This window comes from Mytilus edulis, chromosome 8 (assembly GCF_963676685.1).
Source record: "Mytilus edulis chromosome 8, xbMytEdul2.2, whole genome shotgun sequence".
Taxonomy (NCBI): domain Eukaryota; kingdom Metazoa; phylum Mollusca; class Bivalvia; order Mytilida; family Mytilidae; genus Mytilus; species Mytilus edulis.
Genome location: NC_092351.1, coordinates 73,190,455 through 73,198,956, shown reverse-complemented (window position 1 = coordinate 73,198,956; position 8,502 = coordinate 73,190,455). Strand labels below are relative to the sequence as shown.

The 8,502-nt window shown below is 32.9% G+C and overlaps 1 long non-coding RNA gene across 1 annotated transcript; it reads right to left on the bottom strand.

Annotated features, from left to right (window-relative positions):
* Window positions 1-4,747: 4,747 nt before the first annotated feature.
* Window positions 4,748-8,115, bottom strand: LOC139486233 (uncharacterized). Its single transcript, XR_011655521.1, has 3 exons — window positions 8,020-8,115; window positions 6,221-6,319; window positions 4,748-4,842 (listed from the first exon to the last, which is right to left on the bottom strand). It is a non-coding gene; the product is annotated as an uncharacterized lncRNA (long non-coding RNA).
* Window positions 8,116-8,502: the final 387 nt, after the last annotated feature.

Sequence of the window (8,502 nt, the reverse complement as noted above, 5' to 3'; positions counted from 1 at the left end):
AATGAAAAATCGTCTCTTTTGTCGTTAATTTTAGTATGAATTATAAAAAGGATGATTTGGTGTGATTGCCAGTTTCCCGTTTGAAATTGAAATGTCTAAATCTTGAGAAGGACAACTGTTGCTGTTTATGTTAGATTTAGTTAAAGTAAGTTCTTTTGCGTAAATTTCTGAAGTATATTTAGAGAACTCTGGATTCTTCGACGAAAAAATATCATCCAAATAACGGTAGGTATTTTTGAATGTATCAACGAAATATAACAACGATGGGTCTTTACTGAGTTTGGTCATAAACTGAGATTCATAGCAATATAAAAATAAATCTGCTATTAAAGGGGCACAAGTAGTGCCCATAGGAATACCTACTACCTGACGATACACTTTATCGCCGAAACGTACATAAATGTTATCTAGCAGAAAATTTAAAGCTTTAATCATATCTTCACATTTCCAGTAAGTGTATCTAGCATACTTTCCTTTTTCGTTACAGAAAAAGGCTTTAAACGAGTTACAGCAAATAAATTACAATGGGATATTTCGAAAGACCATTTTATCAAATACAAAAACTTTTTTTTTTAGATTGTGTGGAAGTGTAGTGTACAGAGTGGAAAAATCATAACTGTCAACAGAATTGTAAGGACCATCGAAAGCATGTATTTTATCTAAAACCTCTAAAGAATTTTTAACACTTCAAAGATAATTAATACCATTATTTTTATAAGCTTTATTACAAAAGTTAATGACAGTAGTTCTTTGATAGTAGTAAGGGCGGTAGTTAGAAGCACTGATAGATTAGTAGTAGAACTCTTACTCGAAGCGGAGATGAAACGGAATTTAAATGGTTTTTTGTGTAATTTCGGTAACCAGTACATGGTAGGGACTTTCAAATGTTCAGAAGATGCTTTAATCTGAGTAGTGGCAATGGTATGCTTGCTAACAATTTGACTCTCTGTGGTGCGTATGGACCTGACCTGAATGTAGAGGAATTGATAATTTCGTTTTGAAGAACTTCCGTGTAATATATGTGTCACACCACCACTACATTATTGGCTGCCTTGTCTGCCGGTACGAACACTTATGTACATTCAAAACTGCTCAATGTGTATGCTTAAAAATACTGTAAATGCTTAACTAATATTACAGTCCTAAGTATGAAATCGTTCAAATTATAATGGCATATTGTTATTCTAAACTGTTTCCCAAAATTGATCTCCCTGAAGATCATAAAAAACATTTTATTAAAATAAAGTATGCCAATAAAGGTTTTGATTTGTAAATATTGCCGATATTTTTAACGATCATTCTGTTAAAGACCAAATTCCTGGATATTTTGATAATACTGAACTCCCTCTTATTTGTTATATTTCCAAGAAATCTACCCGAAAATATGTGTTTGATAATAGCCAATTGTGTAAAGAGTTAAATATCATTGAAAATACAACTATGTCATGTAATTGCAGTAATTCCGAATACACTTATGGTCCCATTTCCCATGTCATAACAGGATACCTTAACATCGTTCGCGACCGAGAGTTAAATTAATTCCTCAGTAAAGGATCTAAATATCGTCCCCCATCAATTATTAATTGGAATGAGTGTCGTAATATCATCGACGACTCACTCCGTAACTACTGTTCGAAATGGGTAAAACGGGAAAAAGCTGACAAAAATCTTTGAACGCTTTTTTTTAAATCCGTAATGAACATGATGCAGATAGTTGATATTCGAATACAACATTTTAAAGAACATTTTACTCTTAACAACAACCATAAAAACCCTATTTCGAGTATCAAACATAAACTAAAAGAACTAGCCAAGGAATTCGTTTTTTGTCTCGGCTGATAAAGCTGCTAATAACATCATTATTGTTTGACGTAAATTTTATATTGAGGTTCTGCAAAAGGAAATCATGAATTCACCAACATTTCAACATACTTCATTTTCAGAAAACGACATTTGTAACAAACACAATCTTTTAGCTACTTCTTTACAAGCAGAACCAAATACAATGAAAGTCCCAATTTTGTACTGGCTTCCGAAAAGCTACACAAAAAACCTTACAAATATAGATTTATTTCATCTTCAAGCCATTGTTCCACTACTAAATTATCTATTCTACTTACTAGTACACTTGGTACAATAAAAAACCTGATAATAAATTGTTCAAATAAGCCCTTTGAAAATAGTGGAATTAATTACTTTTGGAGTGTCAAAAACTCGTTGGAAGTATTTGATAAATTGCATGCATATATTGGTGATTTTGAATCTGTTCAAAGTTTTGATTTTTCTACCCTATATACCACTTTGCCTCATATTATTTTCAAGAAAAAATTCACATCCCTAATAAACTGGGCATTTGAAAAGTCAGAATGCGAGTACATATGTTCAAGCTCTTTTAGGTCATTTTTTAGTAGCAATAAACAAAAGAACTATGTCAATTGGACATGCTTTGATACTATATATACGCTGGAATGTTTGCTTGATAACATATTTGTTCGCTTTGGAGATTCCGTATATCGTCAAGTTGTTGGAATTCCAATGGGGACTAACTGTGCACCACTTATTGCGGACCTGTTTTTGTATTGTTGTGAGTTGCAATTTATGTCTAAAATTAGCAAAGACCCATCGAAACAACATTTGATAACAAAATTTAAGAATACTTTTAGATATTTGGATGATATATTGGCTCTCAATAATGACGACTTCAGTATGTATACTAAAGAAATTTATCCTGTTGAACTTACTTTAAATAAAGCTAATGACCAATGCCATTTCCTCGATCATGATATCTATATCATTAACGGGAAGCTTTATACAACAATTTATGATAAAAGAGATGATTTTTCATTTCCTATCGTTAATAATCCATTTTTAGATGGTGACGTTCCCTTGTCACATCTTATAATGTTTATATATCTCAACTTGTACGATTCGCTTGTGTATGTAAAAACGTATTAGATTTTAGCGAGAGAAATTTATGTATTACTGAAAAATTATTACACCAGGGTTGTCGATATCATAAAGTAGTCAACACATTTACTAAATTTTATCATCGGTATAAGGAAATAATTCGTAAATATAACTCAACATGCAGACATCTTATAAGTTCAGGTATTTAACATCCAATCTTTTATGGTAATATTCTTCACAAAGCACGAAAATGTCAGTATTCACCTCAAAAGCTTACAAAACCTTTAAACAGACTTATTAAGAAGGGATACAGTTACGATATTGTTGTCAGGTCATTAAATTAAATCCAGAGTGTGACAAACTATGGAAGAAACCAAAAGATCAGTTTTGGGAAGAGGACCTTTCATGGTATTATAACATTCCTGTGGGCGAAAAAACGCTTGGCAATTTCATGTCATACCTGAGCAAGAAGTGCAACTTGTCTGAAATTTAAACTAACCATTCAATACGGGCTACCGGGGCTACTGTTCTAGCTAAAAACTCATATTGCAATGCACAGATCATGGCCGTAACTGGACATAAGTCAGTAGCATCCCTTTCTTTGTATCAGCCGGTTGATAATGATGATAAGATACGTATTGGACAGACATTAACAGAAAGCATCACTGAACCTTCTAAAGCATCAGCTTTAACTGCTGGTGAAACATCATCAAATATTCGTGCTTTACCAAGCTCAAGTTGTACAGTGCTTCCTAAAACTTTAGCAATTGCTTCTTCTACATTTCGTCCTCTACCGAATATTACAACAGCCAGCACCACACTTATGAGCACAGAACGTAGTTCCGTTACCTATAACGTTGGACAAACGACTCTGTATAATCTGCTAAGGAACACAAAGTGCCGCCGTTGCCATTTAGTGGACCTTTGCCATGCAATACGTTTAAGCCAAAACATTTAAGTACAACCCAACAAGGAAACAGCACACAGTCATTTAATGAATCATTGCAAGGTGTTAATCTAAATGAGCTGTTTAACGATTTTACTGAAACTGCCGTAAACATAAATCGTACTACACTTTGTCCACAAGTTTTCAACAATTGTTCTGTAACTATTGTTTATAAAAAAGAATGACTTTATTTTTAGAAGAAGAACAGTTCTGATAGTTTTTGAACATATTTTTATTTACCGTTTGGTTTAATGTGATCGGGAGCATTTCATATAGATGTCAACTAGTGGAAATTTCACATAAATACACAAAGGTTATCACAAGACAGCGTGTACCTTACTTTGTTCTTTTTATAGCACACATGATTTCAAGTCAATAGTTTAAGTGTCAACATATTACAACAAGATTTCTGATTGGCTACAGGCACATGTTTTGTAAGAAGGTTTCTTCTATCAGGACACTTTGATTGGGTTGTGTACGGCGAACATGGTTATTTAGCAGATGGCAAGGCAGCCAGTAGAATTCAAGTTTACAACTGCATAACAGCACAATAATATATGTAGCGTTTATACTAATTGATCATTCGAGGAGCAGGCTTATAAATGTATTAAAAGTACGTACAAGGAACTGTTATTTCTCGAAAACCTGTTTGTACATTTTTGTGTTTTCAATCTTGAAATTTGTATTTGTGTTAGCTCTTGTTAAATAAAATTTAAACGTTAAACTTGTTCTATATTACCGCCTAAACAATATAACTGACCGAAAATGCACGCGCATAATAACAGATGTGTAAGAACAAATAAGAGAATACAATAAAAATTAAAATAAACTAAACTAAACAATTGTCTAGACCGTCTGATTCAACAATTTGTTTTCTCAATACTTACAAATGTTCGCGTAACTGCGTTTGGGTTTGATCCTCTGTCAAGGAGTTCAGAAACAATTTCTTTGTGTCCATACAATGCTGCTGTATGAAGTATTGACCAGCCCTGTGTGGACAATAATACGATTTTATGTGTGTAAATATTTAAATATGCATGTCTTTGGATAGTTTAAAGTTTGAGAAATTCAATCATATTTTGCCAATAAACGGGTTAATAAAGGCACATATGAACGAGCTTGCTCACTACTGTTATTCCAAAGTTAAACATATCATTTGGATGAAGCATCAAAATTACACACACCAAAACAAAACATATGCTTTTCGGGAGAAAACCGTCAAAATATTCCGACGCCTAAATTTCCCAATATACGATATATTAGAGTAACAACTCACTTGCTACCGATGATAACCGTATGAAAACATATCATGTTTCATTGGGTTGCTTTAATGCTTTTGATTATGTTATATCTACTTTCATCAATAGGATACATCATGTCTTCGAATTTAATATTAGTAAATCACCATAATGATTTTGTAAAATGCAGTAAAATGCAGGATTTACATATAAGATATAAAAAAAAAAAAAAAAAAACATACTCAACAATTTACGTTTTTTATTGTCTATCTATTCTCATGCTTGTTTGATGCAAGATCATTAGTTGTCGAATGGTCTTAATTTAACCTATTGAATTAGACAAAATAAACTAGATAACTCTTTAATAAAAGTTGTTTTGCAGCCAAATTTTAAAAAAGAATGCAGTCACTAAGTCGTGTGGGCATTTTCATTTGTTATTTATTGGATTTGTTGAAATCACAAATGGTGTTCCCTGTATTTTAATAATGTTTGTTATTGGTTTAAGAGCAATGAATTCAAGTTTATTTTTTTAATCAAAGAAATAAGGATACATTTATCCATGTAAGAACGTCATGTATTAAATTTCTATAGTTTACAAACATTTTTTTCAGGAAGATCAACCATTCGACAACCGATCATCTTGCCAAACCTTATTTCTTTCAAACTTAGTTTTGAAAGTGTACAATATATTGGTCCTTTTTTCAAGAACGTTTGTTTTCACTCGGTCTTAAATGATATCGAGGTCCCATGTAATAACATGATCATAGGTTTCATAACTTAACTTTTTACACAATGGTGAAGGAGAGACGTGTGATATAACTCATTTTAACATGTTATGTTTTACATCATATACTGTTTTCAGTTTGGTAAACATGATGGTTTTCGTAACTGACATTTATTTGTATGTAATTTTCTTGAAATACATATTTATTATTTTCACATTTAACAAATGTTTAAGGAATGACTGTAATATTTTTTCTGTCTATATTAAAAATGTCGTGCACACTAGCTAACCCGCTTAGGGTTCACAAGACAAAGTTATGTCTTTGACCTGATAGACAAAACACTGTCAGCCAATTAAAGGACGCATTACATCCAAAATTAAATTATTCTTAAATATAGTACTTACATCAGGTGTTGAGTCATTTAAATCGGCGCCATTGTCAAGTAAAATTGAAACGATGGTCTTGTGTCCATTTGCAGACGCACAATGAAGAGCTGTCAAGTTCTGTAATTTTTTTTTAATAATAAACATACCGAACCCAAAGGTATATTAAGAGAGAGAGAGAGAAGTACATGAAATTGGACAAAACAAAGTGTTAGACTATATCAACCAAGCGATCGATAGCTAAATGGAAAATTTGGTATAATTATCTTTGTTCATATATTCGAAAACAAGAACAGCAAATGATTTTTCTTTTAAATAGGAGCAAATTGCAATAAAGTTGATTCTATATAGTTTGTGCAATCCTCAAAATTCAGTGGCTTGTGTGTGTAACTTCTATTATCTTACCTCCTATACATTTATACGAACATGATTGGGTAAAAGCGTCCGAGTGCAAACCGTGTATGTTTTATATTAGGTTAGTAGTGAGGCGGGGCTTATTTCATGCACGGTTAGAAATAGAGTTACGTCCCTTTATATTCAATATCAGGTAAGAAGGGAGGCGGGGCTTATTTCATACACGGTTAGTAATGGCGTTACGTCCCTTTATAAAAAAAAACGGTACTGAGAAAAACTCTTAAAGGTTTCAACAGACGAAAAAATTGATGATTACGATGGAAATAAATTCATAAAACACATTTACACCTAACAAGTTGTTCTTGTTGAAATCTGTTTGTGTAGGATCAATGGAAGTAGTTTCTTAATGCTAACAGTATTGAAGACTCGCATGCTTATTTTGATAGGTCACTAGTCTAAATTCCACACGTTAAGATAGTCGGTAAGATGAATTCGTTACATAGTGTGCTAGTGACGTAATACGGTATATTTGGGGTCAGTAAATTCCATATGGGGATTTGAGCTTCGCTCTTATCCCATATGGAATTTACCGACCCCATACGTTGTAAATGAAACGTGTGTAGTGGCATTATAAAATCGGTATCTCTTATCTCCAAATTGGCTACGTTCTAAATTAAACTATTAGTATAACGTTATCTGTTTTGTAATTGTAATTTCTATTTTCACTAAACACAAGTCACCATCTGTGTACCGTTTGTCGTTTTCGAATCGGTATGAACAATTTACTCCCTATTAGAAAACATAGTTTAACATAGTTACATCAGGGCGACCGGTTTGAACCTTTTCATTTGTATAAAATTGGCAAGGGTTGACTTTGGTATTTCCAAGTGATCATCCTCGGAAATCTCACGTTCAGGCAGTAAAATCCTTGTACCAGTCCGTTTTTCAATTATTTGTGGGATGAATGAATTAAAAGCCACGTTCGGTCGGCAAGGGGCCTTAAATTAGATTATAAGCCTGGTACCTTTGATAACTGTCAATAAATGCGATACCTCGTGTACGGTGAATGATATGCTGTCTGCACTTTGTAGAGGCATTGCAACAACCTTTTGAGGTGTCCTTAATTGGTCTGTTGCAAGGCAAATTATCTGCCGCTATATATTAAAATGCCCATATGTTAATTGGCTGTAAAATCCACGCTCTTTCTTATGTTCATCGCACCTTGCAGAACTTTCTATGGTATTAATACTTGATCTACGCGACAGAATGTCAACTGGTTTTCCCGCGAGCAACACACAAGCAATCAATCTTTTAATTGTTATTGTGAATGAAGAGTTTAAACATAGCCTGCCATCATTTACGTCAGGTTTATTTACTGCTTCCTAGGATGAATACATTATTACTTAAAGGTCGTATGAAGCTTTATGTAGTAGTAACCAATGGGGGAAATCTAACATTATACTTACATCGGATTGGTCTTCATAATTTATCAGTGCTCCTTTCTGAAGGCATTTTTTTACGGCTCCTATGTCACCAATCTTAGCAGCTTCAATCAGATCCTTTATTTATATAAAAAAAAAGTTTTTGTCTTTTAAAAAGGAGTATGGCCACGAAGTGCCAATATTGGCCCTGTGAGGTGACAAAAAATAAAAGTTAAATAAGGTGGATCCTTTATGGCTAAAACATATCTGGGCGTTTTTCAATAAAAACGTACTTTCTTGTCCCAGCCACTTTAAAAAAAATGTGTTTGATCTTTGCAAGTAATTTTTTGTGCAGTCAGTACATTGAATTAGATAAAACATTTTTAAGCAAAGAAACAAAGAAAAACGTTTCGTAGTGGACACTACCACTACCATGCAGTCTTTTTTTACTCTTTTTTCAATTATATTCGTGCAAAGCAAATAACAAAGGTTAGTTTCATGTAATTTTTATTATGTTTTTATTAACAT